General features: G+C 32.5%; 1 pseudogene; it reads right to left on the reverse strand.

The window, feature by feature from the left end:
* Positions 1-2,706: 2,706 nt before the first annotated feature.
* Positions 2,707-3,629, reverse strand: LOC105160066 (zinc-finger homeodomain protein 11 pseudogene; annotated as a pseudogene).
* Between the last annotated feature and the right edge of the window lie 12,694 nt (positions 3,630-16,323).

Consider the following 16,323-nt stretch of genomic DNA (forward strand, 5'->3'; position numbering starts at 1 on the left):
CTTAATTGAATTATATATTTGAAATGGCTTTTTAACCAAATTTTGGAATGATAAGCTTTTACAAAAAGAGAAGTCGTTCCAAATTTTAAGAACAATCCAAAAGCCATTCCAAATTATTATAACGGCTTTAGAAATACGACTGTTTGGGAACGGCCTTTGTAATTATTTTGCCGTTCCAAACATACAAAATTTTTCTGGCAAAAAACGTGACTTCAGCAATTATTTTCCGTTTCAAAGTTGTTACAAATGCAGTTCCAAAAGAGCAATCACAAATCTCGAATTTTTTTGTACTGAATCAAACCAATGTATAATGGGCTTATATTAAATCTAAATTAATTGTGAGCCCATCAATTTAAAATTTATGTCTTTTAATCCAATTAAAAGACCCAAGCACGCACACTTTCTCTTTTAATTTATAAATTAATCCACGTCCAATTAAATTAATCTAATTAATTTAAAAGGCCTAACCTAAAATTAATTAATCTAACTAATTAATCTTTATGAAAATCTAAACCATGAATTTTTACATATATGATCCAATCATTTATACTTTTCAAGAAATTAATTTAATCCAATTAAATAATTTTTTTTCTTCAAAAATTAATTCTAAATTAATTCATCACATTCTAATGATTAGCATTTGACTTTTACCCACAACTAGACTTAGGCATGTTGCCAACATAATTAATTAAATTAAATTAAATTAATTATTTTCAATTACCCAATAACCAGAAATGCCCTTTGCCATGGGTGGCCGTCTAGCAACAGTCCATGACGCTAGAGATTAGGTGAGTAATAGTATTAATATTTAGGTTCCCGAATTCCTACGAGTACGGTTCTTCCATCAACCGTCTCCCGATTATAATTTAGAGCACGAAATTGGGCTTTGATTCTCATCTTGGACCAAGCATCTATGCTTAATAACTCGAGACCTTTTATTTACCCTACTGAAGTATCACAGGAAAACCTATTCCAATCATTTAGTCACTGTGGCCACAGATTCTAAAGGCTTAAACAGGTCTCGAAGAGTATTAGGAGATATTGTTGTCATAATAGTGATAGAGGATGAATTCTTTTTTCAAACCTACCGTCCTCACTATACATTCTTGACTGTATTGAATAAAGCTTATAATGACTGCATCTCATATCATAGTCATTGTTCGCCAAATCTAAGCTACAATCATTTTGCATGTAATTGTCATGATTCATCAAGTTCGAGAACTAGTCTCATACTATTGAAGTCGGAAATCCCAATAATACCGACCAAGTCTTAAAAACTTTCATATGACGATTTCTATAAGTCAGTTCAATCAGTCAATTATCTTGCCAAATAACTAATTAAAATTATATAGACGACCTACGTCTACTACTAAATTTTAAAATTGAACCGTATAAAATACACGGGCAAGCATTTATAAATAATTACAACCACATCCCAAGACGTGGAATTTGCGCTGGTCCATAATTCTAAATTTGAATTACTTGCTTCTTCAAAATATTAAAAGTTATATAAAGAAAGTTAAAGAAATAAAAAATAGTTATAATATGAATTAGGGATAATTGTCCTTTGCAGAATTTCTGGTTCGAAGTCTAAAGAAACGTCTCGATTTACAAATAACATTTAAAATCTATATTTATGAGTTAATTTTATATTATGAATACAATACGGTAAAATAATATTTTTTTTTTGTTATATTAAAAGGTAAACTATGACTACTTCTTTTAAAATTTAACATAATTATAAATACTTTTTTACATGAAAAATAATTATGTAATCCCTAAATAGTGATGTTGTAATTACTACTTTACTCTTGTTAAATTTTTTTACAAAAAATATTTAAAAATATAAAAAAAAATTTAAGAGTGGGTAAAATAATAATCCACATGCCATATTAATTAGTCTATAAACTTTTTTTAATAAATATATAAAATTATAATTTATAATTCAAAGGACATTTTGGCCAATTTACACAACAAGCAATTGAATGGAAACCTAATGAAGGCGGAATCAATTCGTTATTAGATGGATATTAAAATTAGAGGAGTATTTATAATTTTTAAAACAATGAGAACATATTGATGAAATCGCACAATCGGGGTCGGGTTATCGGACCTTGATACCCTGAGATCGGGTCGCTGAACCCTTCTTCGAGCTTCCTACTAATAGATTTTGATAACAGAACACACGTTAGGCTTGTTAGGTGGCCCCCAGCGAAGGCCATTCGATATTTAAGTTAGAAAAAACGAGGTCGAATGCGATCTAAGGAGAGCTGGTGAGATTAAAAATGTGATAAAAGTACTTGCAATAAATGTTCATAAATGCTAGTATTTATAGTGTACGATACCGCATAGGGAATGTGCCACGTGGCATCATCTGGGCGTCTAAATATCAGATAATCCAACGGCTATCAAGGCTGGTTGATCAGTTGGGCCGGATCAGATAGCTCGACCCGTGTCTTCACACCCGAATCTTGGGTATTTTTATTGTTTTCTTTAAAATTGAAGGGCAATTTTGTATTTTGAAGCTGGAGGGGGTAATTACCTCATCACATATTTATAATAATATCAAATCTAAATGGGAGGCGAGAGTAATATACCCTATATTAAACTACGGTATTTACATTCAATTGCAAGTATAATTGTTCATAATAAATCATAATTTAAGTGATTGTTAAGTCAATTACGTACATTAATCAAGTAGCTCGTTAATCACACGGGATTAATTAATTAATTAATTAATTAACATACCCCTTAATCAATATTTCCTAAATCATATTAAGGTGGAAGAAATAATACATGAAATTAAATCAATCAACTCCACTGCGATTATCGGTCTTTCTACTTTCTTCATTTCTGCTGCTGCTGCTGCTGCTGATCTTAGTTGCTTTTCTGCCAAACGTGGTCTTGTTGTTGTGCATCCAAACTCTGAGCACCCCTTTTGCAACCCCAACTTGGCGGCAGAATTCTTCCACCGCCGCTTCATCGGACTTGTGCAGTTTCCACCCCACCTTCTCCGAGAAAGAATGCATTTTTTCCTTCTGTTCTTGGCTGAATTTAGTTCTGGACCGTTTTCTGCCAACTGGGTGCTCCGCCTTCGGCGTCTCCGGATCCTGGTGGTGGTCCTCCGCCGCGGCCTCAGTGCTGAGCGTAAACAGCTGGTAGGGTCTGTGTTGAAATGGTGGTGGTGGTGGTGGCGGAGAGGGTGAAAGAGAAGACCGTTTGGGATTTCGGAAAGCGAGAAATGATGGGGTGGGAGGGTAATCGGGCAGGTCGCGGCGGTGGAAGTTGCGGTGGCAGCCGCAGGCTGCGCATTTTAGCGAGGTGGTGGATGGGGGCATGTACTCGCCACAGCCGTCGACGGCGTGGGCGCCTAGGGTGGCTGCATGGTTCTTCATGCATTCTTTGTATGGGAGTGGCGGGGGATGGTGTTTCTTGGGTGCGCAGGTGTCGATGAAGGAGAAGGGCTTCTTCATATGTGGGTGGGCTGGGATATCAGTTTCAGCATCACCAGGACTTCTGGTAGAGGTGGGGGCTAACTCTACCTCCATGAATCCTCCTGCTTTCTTTAAGTAAGTGTGTGTGTGTGAGTTCAAGAAAGGTAAATTTGGATTTGAGATTTGCAAATTTGAAGGTTCTGCTGTGTGTGGGGGGTGGGGTGGGGGGGGGGGTTACAACCGGACAAAACATCTTTTCCAATAATGGATAATCATGTAAGATTTTAATTCAAACTCAACTTTATTTTATGATTTAACGTGTACTCATAATACTTATGATGTAATTGAAGGAATGAACTAAACCTAATTCTAAATAATTTTTTCTTTAACCGCTTAGTCAAGGAAATTTGAAAGGTTGATACATAGTTCTTGTTGTAATAAGAGAAAGTTTTAGTTCAGATTCGGCTCAATTAGATTTAGGCCAATTATATGATAAGTACATTACACATACTATGTAATTGGTGTACAGTTCACATAAAATGATGGAAAATTTTAGCCCAGACCTGATTCGGCCAAACTTGAATCAATCATACGGCAAGTGCAATACATTTGTCAATGTGACTGGTGTACATGTTAGGAAAAGTGATCAGTCACATTGTCAGTATAGCACAGTTGCTCTATGATTAGTTTGATTCAGCCAAATTTAGTTTGGGCTAGAATTTTTCGAAAATGACCTATCACGGAGTAAGTGTGATAGTTTGATTCCGGTCAAATTTAATTCGAATAAGAATTTTCTTGTAATAAGATATTATACTTATGACAACATCCCGCTAGAGTTTAGTTGTGGTATCCAATGAGATTTTTATAAAATCAATCCTCGCGTGAATTTGAATTATTTATATTTATTTTAATTTAATTTAATTGATGTATTTTTTAATTAACTAAGAATTTGTTGAAGAAATAAAACGTTTTTTGAATTGATTGTTGAATGCATAATATATCAGATGTAAAATCGTGAGATTGGTCGGCCCTCAAAGTCAGGATTTGCTGCTTAACACAATTATTGTATCTTCTTAATCACACAAGATTGAGATTTGAGAGAGAGCTTCGTGACTATATTCCATGGACCTAATAATTAATATATATTCTTCATCTTCATTTAAATTAATAATTAATTAATACCTGTTTCAAGGCAGGGGAGAATTATATTTTTAAATTAAAAATAAATAAAGTCTATAATATGAAAATTGAATAATTTAAGATTTAACATGATAATAATCAATAGTAAAAGAAATAATAATAGATATAATAATAAACCCGAATTATATTACTGATGCGGCTTGCAATTCAGTAAAAATCTCGTTACGAAAGGTATATTTTTGCTATGATTTTATATGATGTTACAGTTTGCCGTGTCGCTAAGTAGATGTGATTTTAAAACTCACAAGCAACTCAAGCTTTTCGTCTTAGTTAATAGTCATATATTTATTATTTTTAATATATTTAATTTAAAATAGCAACTATAGTATTTTTTTAAATGCAAATTAATAATTCAACCAATAATAATTAAATTTGGAGCACGAGCATGATCCTCCTATAGTAGTGCTACAAATTCGAGTGAGTAGAGGTTCTTTCAAAAAAGGGATAATTACGCTGTCTTTTTATGAAATTTTTTAGTGTAATTATATATAAATTTTTTGTAATTTGAAAATTACATTTAATATTTTTGAAATTTACTTTCATTTAATAAATAAGTCCCTCTATTAATTAAAATTCATTGAATTTGTTGATATTGACAAAAAAAAATAGAATGAAAATTGATATTTACCCTCGATTGACTTATAGCAGGTCAAACAATTTTTTTTCCACTAAACTACCCTTACAACGGTAAAAATATACCTCCTCGTATACATTAACGCGTGAGGGTAATTTGGTCATAATTTGATCTGCAATAAATCAATAATAAGTCGATTGGGTTAAATCCAAACCATATGGGGTTTTCATGTAATTACACCAAATCTCAAGGGGGCGTAATTATCCCTTCAAAAAATTCTAACTCAAATTAAGTTTGATCAAATCTAAATTAATTATATGACGAGTTTAATATAATTATTTTGTAACTAATATATAATTTTAAAAAGTAATTAATTATAAGTACAATTATTTTTGTAGACATTAATATTTAATAAAAACTATTAAAATAATTATATCCTAATCAATTACGTCTACTATTACAGCAAACAACATCCCACTCACCTGACGAAATTCGAACTCATGGCCTCTAAAATCATGGGGTCTCACCTTCGCTGACTAAACTAGGCCTCATTGGTAGAATTGCGACCTGACATTTATGATTATCATTTTATCACACGCAAGCAAGCACGCGCAATTAATTCCAATTTGCATACACAAACTATATACTCCTCCTTGGAGTGCGAATATCTTATAGAGGGTCTTGTACATGCTATGTTAAATACAGATTGACATCGGTACGAGTTTTAATTCAATCTGTATTCTATTATGGAATATTATTTATTCTAATTTTGTATGAATTTTATAATTTTATTTAAAAAGATATCTTATTAAAGAGAGACGAGTCCTTGAAATTTATAAGCCACTTAAGTTCACTGATACCGAATGTGTGCTTACTACAGACATATATCCCTAGCACGAATTTAATCTTATAGGTGTATGTAACATAACATAAAAGAGAAAAATGAAAGCAACCCCCACGTGATATTGCAAATGAGCAAATTACTCCCTTATAAAAAAATAAATACCGATTTACCTTCCTGTATTTTTTAAAATATAACAATTTATCCCATATGATTTTTAAAATGAAGCAATTTACCTTCCTGTATAATGAGGTAAATTACTTTATTTTAAAAAGTACAGGGGATAAATTGCTATATTTTTTTCATAGGGGGTAACGTGCTCATTTTCAATATCACAGGGGATAAATTGCTATTAACCCTAAAATAAAATACTCGGTCTAACGTGCATGGAGTGTTGCATCTCAAGAATCGAAATAATATATTCTTCTTACAAAGATGGGGGGTTGGGGGGTATTTTCATTCATAAGAGACTGGCATGCTACAATGGTTTGTGGTCTTTTGCATAAGGGCTACAAGTAAATCAATAGAGAGAGTGACAATTTAATGAACAAGAATCTGATTCGATTTCAGTGTTTGTGGGTACGAATCCAACTAAACTTATTTATTTGCCTTTATTCCCATTTCTGCTGTTAGGATAAGGTTGGATTAAGGGTAATTATATTATTTTTTAACATTCATTTACTCTTGATCACCTACATAAAGTGACGAGCTCTATCTCCTCAGTGAAATTCGAGTTCGTAACGTTCAAGGAAACGAGCAATGTGTTGTGTTGGTTCTTGAGCGTAATTCCGTCTTATTCAAGGAAAAATACAAGCAACTCCCTTGTGATATTGTAGATGAGTAAATTACTACTCCTATTTATATTATTTCTCATGAGGGTAATTTGCTCATTTATAATATCACGGGAGGTAAAATCCATTAAACCCCTCCCATTTATGTTAAGCTTTCCAAGTCTTGATCAATGATGTACCGATTCGATCCCAGCTCAGAAGTCATCAGGTCGCCAACTTCCTTGATCTAGTTGAAGCAACCAACAATCACGATGTTGAATAGATTGCACTTTTGCTATCCTAGTATTAACAAAATTCCGTAAACCAGGATGTTTCTGTGGTTACTAGGATGAAGCTTGAGTTAGCTCTTTAGTTCGAGTATCTCTGTCTGAATGCCGGGAAGAGAGTCCTGTTGCCTCATCTAGCAAAGAAACCAATGCAAACTTGACGTTATATAGCTGTTGTTATGTAACATTCAATCGTTTTAGTAAGGCTCGAATTTATGACTAGCCAAAATCGCAGGCGTTGTTCATTTGTCATAAAATGAAGGTGTTCTTCAGCTACTCCCAAAACTTGTAAGAATACCAATGTAGAATAAGCGGTAGATTCAGGTGGTTCCTTCTGCCACCTTACTGTTCTTTCTTTGCAGACAGATCGAACGTTGCCTTTGTACACGTACGTTATGGGATCTGGAACTAATTTTAGTTCAACAGTGTAAAAGGTGTGGCCTGTTGTGTGATTTGATGCTAAGTTTGTTGCTGTCCCTTTGTCTACGGCTATAGTTTCCTGTTCCATTGCAACACAATCTTCATCAAGTGTGGCTTTGAACTCAAAAGTAAAGTTTATCCACTTTGCATAAGAAAGCTCATTTTGTCGACCCTAAACTAGTCAAAGGAGTCCATGATATCTGGGAAGTTTCTCCCAATAACGGGTTCGTCTGTTAGTTGTACGTGTAAAATACGGCGATATATGAGAAGATTGCAAGAGTTTGCGTAGGTTAAAAGCCGAAATAAATAATCGTTCAGTGCGTAGGATAAGGCATCTGTCTGCCATTTCTGAAATAAGGTTTTGCTACTGTACAAGGAATATCAAACACATTGTTTTAAGTTGAATCCACTGTTCTTAACTCTGATCAACTTTCCAGGAATTTTGTCTTAGTGGGCTTTGAAGTGGCCGTTCTGCTATTGCAATTTACTGCCAGAGGGAATTGAAGAACTGCAACTTCAGTGCTTGCTAGTTTCTTGAATCAATAGTGTGTGTTTGTGTGTGTGTGTTTGTGCTGTGTTTATGATGTTTTATAGTTCTCAACTGATATACAATTGTCTGGTGGAACAGAAGTTGAGAATATCTTCTCAAAACTTAAGGCATCAAATGTGTAATACTGAAGAGTCTACGATTAGAATAGGATGAAAGAAAACAGAATACCATTACATCTTCAAGAAACGAAGAAATAATGAATCCAAACCGGCCATGTCGTCCTGTCAAAGTGGAAAACCGTTGTCTTTGGTTTTCAGAAGACAAGCCTTGCTCCGTTCAACGCTGCTTACCCTTAGCTTGATATGCACTCGAGAAGTTTGGCTCTGCTCATGGTTTCAGCTTTCCAGGGCCGGCTCGTTGCTATTCTAATGCTATACACATAGCTCTACGTCAAAACTCCAAAACAGATGTGGAAAGCCACTCAACGAACCACATAGAAACCTTAGCTAGCAGACATGATGATCCACCACAAAGGTCATTCAGGTACAAAGTTGTTCCTCTCTTTCAGTGTCAATTTTCTTGCTTGTGTGTGATGCCCGAGAGGTGCCCTGTTCATGTCATGTTCTGTTGTGGATGGGATCCGATCCACGTCGAACTTTCCTCTTGCTCGATTGGTTTGGATCAAACGCTTTGTTCAGACGGGCTCGTTTCTTGTCTGTTCTAAAGCTGTTTGTGTCAACTTCCTTGAGCATGCGATGATTCCTTGTCATCAACGGTTGATCTTGTGCACCTCGTCTGAGGACTAGGCCTGCACTTGTGAAGCCATAAACTTGGTATGGTCGAAATGCTAGTAATCCTATACATATGAATAATAGAAACAGTCTGCCAACGGACAGAAACATGGTTTCTTTGTGAGACTAAACTAATAGGGGTGATGAGAGTATGTATGTTTTTCTTGAAGTGAAGTAGAAGGAGAATATAGGAGGAGTCTGAGGTTGTAATCCTTCTGTCTCTATGTTCCATTGTGGATATATAATTCTTATAAGAATTTGGAGGGGAATTTAAAGCATAAAGCAAGGGATGGCCCAGAATCCATACAAGAGTTTTAGATTCACCCCAATCATAAATCTGCAAATCTAAGCACATTAAGGCTGTAATAAGGGGGAAAAAAGTAAGAATCTGAATAGGATGAATAAAGGTGATTGGAACAACACCCTCGAGAAGCTAAGCATCTTTTTCATTTGTTTCTCTACATTTCTATCATTTGCCCTGCTTTTGTCTTCTTGAACAAAGACCAGCCCGGTCACCCTTGGACTCCCAGCCACGTCATCCCCGTCCCACTTACGTGGCAAGAAAACAAATCCATATTCGACACTCAGGTTCTGTCCCGGCTCGTCCCACATCACTCATTTCAAGTACTCTGTACGACCAATCGTTGAATCACACATAATGACAATGACAATGACGCCGTTTCTTATGAAAATCAAGACTTACCTTAGTGATTAAGAAAGAAAGTTTAATGAAATGGAGCAGCCAAAACACAAGATCTCAAAGCAGTCATAAAAGTGGAATAAAACATCTACCCTTAAAAAACCAAACATTAGCTTTATGCCATTTTGGAGATCTCACTTTAGAATTCCAAGCTCTGTTTTCTATGCAAGAGTCCTGGTTTCTTGTGCTAAATCTGTTTTCTTTATGACTCTTTTGCCAGTTTCTTTGAGTTCTTTTGATTCAACTGTCTCCTTCTCTTTACAATTCTTCTTTTTTTTTTTTAAATTTTCTTTTCTTTTTTTGTTCTTCATTTAACCAGGAAGACCATCTTTTTCTTTATCCACTTTTTTTTTTTTTTTGATGAGGTTAATCAAATACAAAAATCACATGCAACTTGGAACATTCTAAAGCATGCTTTATTTCAAATTCTGCATCTATGCTGTGGGATTCGAATTCGATGATGTCTAGAGGTAACTTTGTAATGGTCCAAAACAATTACGTCCCGACATCGAAAGCTCATCAAAATGGACAGATTCTTTGCTTTTTGATCATCCAATTTGAGTTTTGAAAGAGTGGGTGAATTTTTGCCAACTAGTAGTTCTCATTCTCCAGGAAGGTACAACATGTGTAGCTGAATGTACAAGACCTGCATTGCATAGGTCTTTCATGCACAGCAATCATATGTGTGTGAATCAGTAGAGACAGATGATGCCTGGAATCCCTTTTGCATGTATGATGGACTACATATGAAACAAAGAATCCAGTCTGATTTTTACCTTATGAATGGATATTGGTTTTGATTCTTGAATTTGAGTCTTATTGTTTGTTTATTACTACAAGAATGTAAATTTTCTAAACACGAGTCGAGTTCGAATAGTATGATGTTATACTGCATGGCGAGATAAAGAATGCATTTCTTGCCATAATTGGCACGTAAACATCTATTTATGGTTATACCGATTCAATCGAATTGGGAAAAATTCTCGTAAGAAATTATATATATAAAGAAAAAATAAAGAGGGATAAGGCAAGACATGAAGCTATTACATATGTTGATGTTGTTGTAATTGGGACCGTTTCCTTGCTTTTGGTTTGATGTACTAATTATTAGATCCATGTACTAAAGTGCTACTATTAAAACCTCAAAGGGTTCATCCCGTTCCCCTTTTAAAGTGATGGATCGAATTCTCTTAGGAAAAGTGAAGATTGATGATCTTCAAGAATTATGTTCCAAAGAATATGCACAAATTCTTGATTGCATTCTCAAAGCAAGAAAAATTCTTTTCCAAATCAGGTTGGGTCGAATCAAATCAATTACGGAGCAAATGTGATATACTTGGTACGTGATTGCTCATTTTTTCTGAAATTATACACCAATCACACAACAAATATACTACACTTATCATGTAATTCGTTTAAATCCAACCAAACCCGATCCAAATTAAATATCCCATGAAGCAATGGTCTTTTAGATCTTTTATCAAACACATGGGCTCCACTGAATAACAAAGAAGCAAAATAGACCAACTCACCTTTCAACATTCCCATTTTCCAACTCATTTGGACCATTTCCAATCAATAAAAGAAAATAAAGAGTCATTTGAGCCATTCCATTGAAGCAATCACCATAGTTTTGGGTGATCAATACTTATTTAATCATATATTTTATTATCACTTCCTCTTCTTATAAATGGTAACTCCATGAAATATAAATATTCATATATTTAACTTAGAGATATTATCGACGTTATGTAATTAATAACTTACATAAAGCGAGAAAAATAGATAATTATTGTGGATAAATCAATGTCTTAAACTCAATTATTGGTATATTCAAACATGAAAAGAAGAACAAGATTGATAACTTGTTATGTATCTTTAATGTCCTAAACAAGGGGGAAGTGGGACACTGCAAATGGAATGTTACTCATAAGCCCCAACCCTAATATGCTTTGCTTTACTTTGAGATCATTCCCATCATTTTGATCAACAAAAAGAAAAAGTTTCCCAAAAAGATAAATGTTGATCCTACTCTCTCTCTCTCCTCTCTCTCTCTATATATATATATATATATTAATGAAAATAATCAATTGTTATTCTTTTTTTTTTAATAAGTCGATTACAATGATCAATATCAAATATTAATATCTAACAACTACCAACAACAATAACAATCATATATTATTTATAATATCAAATTATATCTAATCAACATCTACTATTAAAGTATAAGCATCCTATACATTGGTCATGTTGGGTCCCACGATCTTAAAGTTATGGGCCCCAACTTTACCAATTAAGTTAGTCCTCGCCACATACACAAGTTGTATATAAGAAGAAGAAAAAAAAAAGGAGTTTTAAGGTTGCATTTGGATTGAAAGATTTGAAATTATGGATTGAAAATTCTTAAATAATATTTTTTTTTATTTTGTTTGGATATTTTAAAATTTAAAGAATTTCAAATCCTTCCATTCTAATTTTGAATTATGTTTTATTGAATGTGATATCAAAAAGGAATCATTTGAAATTCTTTGTTCAAATTTTTCTCTCAAATCCAAAATCATCAATACAAATCCACCCTATAATATGATTTTTAATTGGACTTAAATGTATAAAACCCCAGTATTTTCAAAAATTCTCCAAAAATCCCCTTTTATTTTAAAAATAGGCGAAAAACCCCTCTTTGCTTTCTTAAACATAGCTCAATTACTCCTCCCCGTTAAATCTAACCAACAACAGTTAATTTTTTTTTAATAAAATAACCGTTATACCTTTATTTAATATCTATTATTTCTTCTTTTAATGACCATTGGATCTTTTTTTATCAAATAATGATCGCCATAGCTAATTAATTAATCTCCATCATTAGATATTTAAAAAAAAAAAAACGTATGGATTCGACAAATTATTTAAACTTATATTATATATAAATAATTCAAAATTCTAAAAAAAATTGTTATTATTATATATAAAAAAAAAGGAAAAAAAATAACTACCACCAACTTCCTACCATAGTAAAAAAAAAGTAAAAAGTCAATTTTTTACCATAGTAATTTCAGATAAAATATAGGGCATTTTAGTCAATAAAGAAAAATATTAAAATATACAAAAATAATCAAGCCCAAACACACTTCAAGCAGGTGCATCCCACATTTCATTAGTTTCTAATGGAATGGAAGTTTCTATTGAATTTATTAAAACACATTAGGCTATTTAATCTATCTTTAAAAAATAGAGAAATTTTTAGCCATTTCAAGTAAATAGGGGGGAATGGAATTTAGCCTTTTTAATTATTAGGGGTGGCAAATAGGTGGTGTGGATTGAGCAATGTGGCAAGAAATTCACACTTGTATTGATGTGGTGGTGATTTTGAGTAAGGGATGAAGGTGAAATTTACCCTCAACACAAGAACACAATCAGATATAATTCAAGTCTAGTGAGAGAATTTTTTGGAAGAGGATAGAGTGAGTCAGATCGTCCGTCACATAGACGAGCAAATGGATGACTTTTGGCTTGGCACATGACTCAGGTACGTGATATGTCCCTTTATTTTTACTTGTGTATTAGATTTTTTTTGCTTACTTGGCTGTTTTTTCGCAGGCTCTTGTTGTGACCACGATGACTCGGAACCGACGGGCAGCAAAGATAGGGGAGATAAGCTGCTTGGAGGCCGCCATGAAGCAACATGACCTCGAGTTCTCCAGTTTGAAGGATTTATGGGGCTGTTGAGAATGTCGCTACTTGAGAATGCTGTTTTGAGCGGGAGACGACCATATTGAGAAATTCTTTTACCTTTGCATCTTGTGTTGCTTTTGTCGCTAAGACCAAAGAAGAGGTTATTTCCAAATTTTAATCCTCCAATGAGTTTGAAACTTTCATAGCTGATTGGGCCACTACCAGTTACAACCGGTTTCTCCATCGAACTTTCCGCGAGAAGGGTAGAGTTATAGAGGAGAATATCGATCTTCTTAACCCTAAGGTGTTGGAGGAGGAGGGAGAGACGGATCTTGCTTCTGGTGTAAACCCCAGGACCTTGGGGGAGATGGGGGAGTATAGTTGTTCTAGCTTTTTAAATTTTGTAATCGGATGATTGGCATGTATTGTGCTTAATGCTTCGGATGATTTTTGTTCGACTTTTAGTTGGATATTTGTCTTTGTTATATAATCGACATTTAATATTTGGGATGATTTTCTTTCGCCTCATATGGTCAGACCTTTTGGTATGTAAATCAATAATATTTTATATATATGAGCATAGTCTTTTCACTTTAATGAGCTCTTCCGTTCCTTTACAATATATGTTCATGGGATGTTGCCTCAAAGGATGATTTTGCTTGGAATTCAATACCACCTGATACCAACCATTAAGACACAAGTGCTAACTGATTTCGTCGTTCAAGTTGGCATATGACGAAACGAGCATTTCTACGTTGACTTGGAGCTTGTATGTGGATAGATCGTCCACATCCGAAGGGAGTGGAAAGGGGATAGTCTTGGTAAGCCCCCAAGGAGACAAGTTAGAATACGCTACAAAGTTGGAGTTCCCCTCGTCGGACAACAAGGCTGAATACGAGGCATTCTTGGCAAGAGTAGAATTAGCTTTAGCCACGGGTGCGATAAAGATTGTCATCTACAGTGATTCTCAACTGATGATCAATCTGATCCAAGGATTCTACAAAGCACGATGTGAAAAAATGGCCAAGAAAAAGCAAGCTTTTGAATAAGGGAGTAAACGAAAAATTTACCCTCGACACAACAACACAGCAAAATAATAATTCAAGTCTAGTGAGAGAATTTTTTTTTTGGGAGAGGATGAAATGAGCGGTCAAATCAATGGATAATAACCTACCTTTAAAAATAATATCTTAAGTACTTATTATGATGTTTGTAGGGTGCATGCATTTATTGTATGGCTTACACACAAAGAAGTTACTTTCTTACTGTTGTAAATAAATGTTTACTAACGTATGCCCATGCTATGCACAGATTAAATTAATAAATAATTAAAATATATTTTTTAAAGATTTTCTTTTTGTAAAAGTCAAATAAAAGAGATGCTTTTAGATTAATAATATAAATAAATTTTGCTCTTCAAATTACATTACATCAATATTTAAAAAAAATTAAAATTCACAATGTATACAAAGAGATATATCAATAGAAATAATTGAATAAGTATTACTTCTATAAATTAAAAAACAACCATCTTTATATTGAAAAAAGATACAAAGAATAAATTCAAGTTTGAGTTTCATAATGTACTAACATACTATACATTCAAAATTTTTGTTAATAAAATTTAGGCAAGTCCTAAAGTAGATAAATTTCAAATTAAATGATGAAAACATAATTAACTTATTAAGGTTCAACTTATAATATACAAAATAAAATAAATAAATCAATCAAATCACTAATTAATAAAATCAGAATTTTATATTAATTGACAATAATTTAATAAGAGCATGATTAATTATTGACTTAAATAGTTTAAGAGAAGAAGAAATATCTTTTTGAAATTGAACATAAATAAATAGTATATATAATAAGATGAGAATGAATAATTGATGACCTAAATAATTTAAATAACCATAAAGAACCAACAAAAAAAATTCAACCTAATTGGAAAAATTAGAATTAGGAGAATTTAATCTTTTGTAAAAAAAAAATCAATATATATATAATACAAAGGTTAGATTAAAAAAAAGAATTAAGTTTACATACAACAAAGTCGATAAAATGGCTAGCGAACGAATAAATACGTACAAAAAGAAAATTCAATAAACGAAATTTTATGATAAAAAAATTCAAAACATAAAAAATTTTATGAACCCATAAGAAAATGATAAATAAAAATTAAAAAAATATTTATAATTATCACAAAAATCATATATTTCATGAACTCGTGAAATAAAATTGGATAATAAAGAATGTAAGAAAAAGCAATGAAAAACAAATTGATCTTTCATGATCGCGTAAATGAAAATTGATAATAAAAACCAATAATTCGAACATAAGAAATTTTATGAGCTCTTAAAAAATAATAAATATAAATTAAAAAAATAATTATAATTAACACAAAAATCATTAATTTCATGAACTTATGAAACAAAAATCAATGACAAAGGTTTCGATCTTTCATGATCTCATGAAACAAAAATTAATAATAAAAAAATAAGAATCAACGAAAACAAATTCGAACATAAGAAATTTCACGAATTTATAAAAAAAACTAATAAATATAAATTAAACAAAAATTAAGAAAAATAATACTTAATGTTCTTCATAAATATGAAACAACCAATTACCATAATTTTAAACAATAAAAAATCAAAATTCTAAAAGATTAGAAATAACAAAATATCAACTAATAAATTATAATAAGTATTTTAATAAATAACATCAGTCAATAAATGTCTCATTCCCTCTATATAGTAAAAAGATAAAAGTTACAATAATTACATAATAGATGTCTTTAAGAGAAATAAATAAAATAAAATAAATAAATTTATATTAAAAACAATGAGAAATATCTTTGTGTTTGTTAAAAAAAGCCAAAAAATAAAGAGTGTATATGCAAATTGAAAAATTAGATGATGGAGAAATAAGAAGATGTTTTTCATATACAAAATCAATTTTCTATTATATTATAAAAACGGGCAAAAAATGCAAGCAACTCCCTTGTCCTATTGTAAATGAGAAAATTACCTCCTTATGGAAATACAAATAGCGATTTACCTCCTTATATTTTTTAAAATACAACAATTTACCCCATTATGATTTTTAAAATGAAGCAATTTACCTTCCTGTATAAGGAGG

Source organism: Sesamum indicum, linkage group LG4, assembly GCF_026168435.1.
Source record: "Sesamum indicum cultivar Baizhima isolate 11 linkage group LG4, ASM2616843v1, whole genome shotgun sequence".
Taxonomy (NCBI): Eukaryota; Viridiplantae; Streptophyta; class Magnoliopsida; order Lamiales; family Pedaliaceae; genus Sesamum; species Sesamum indicum.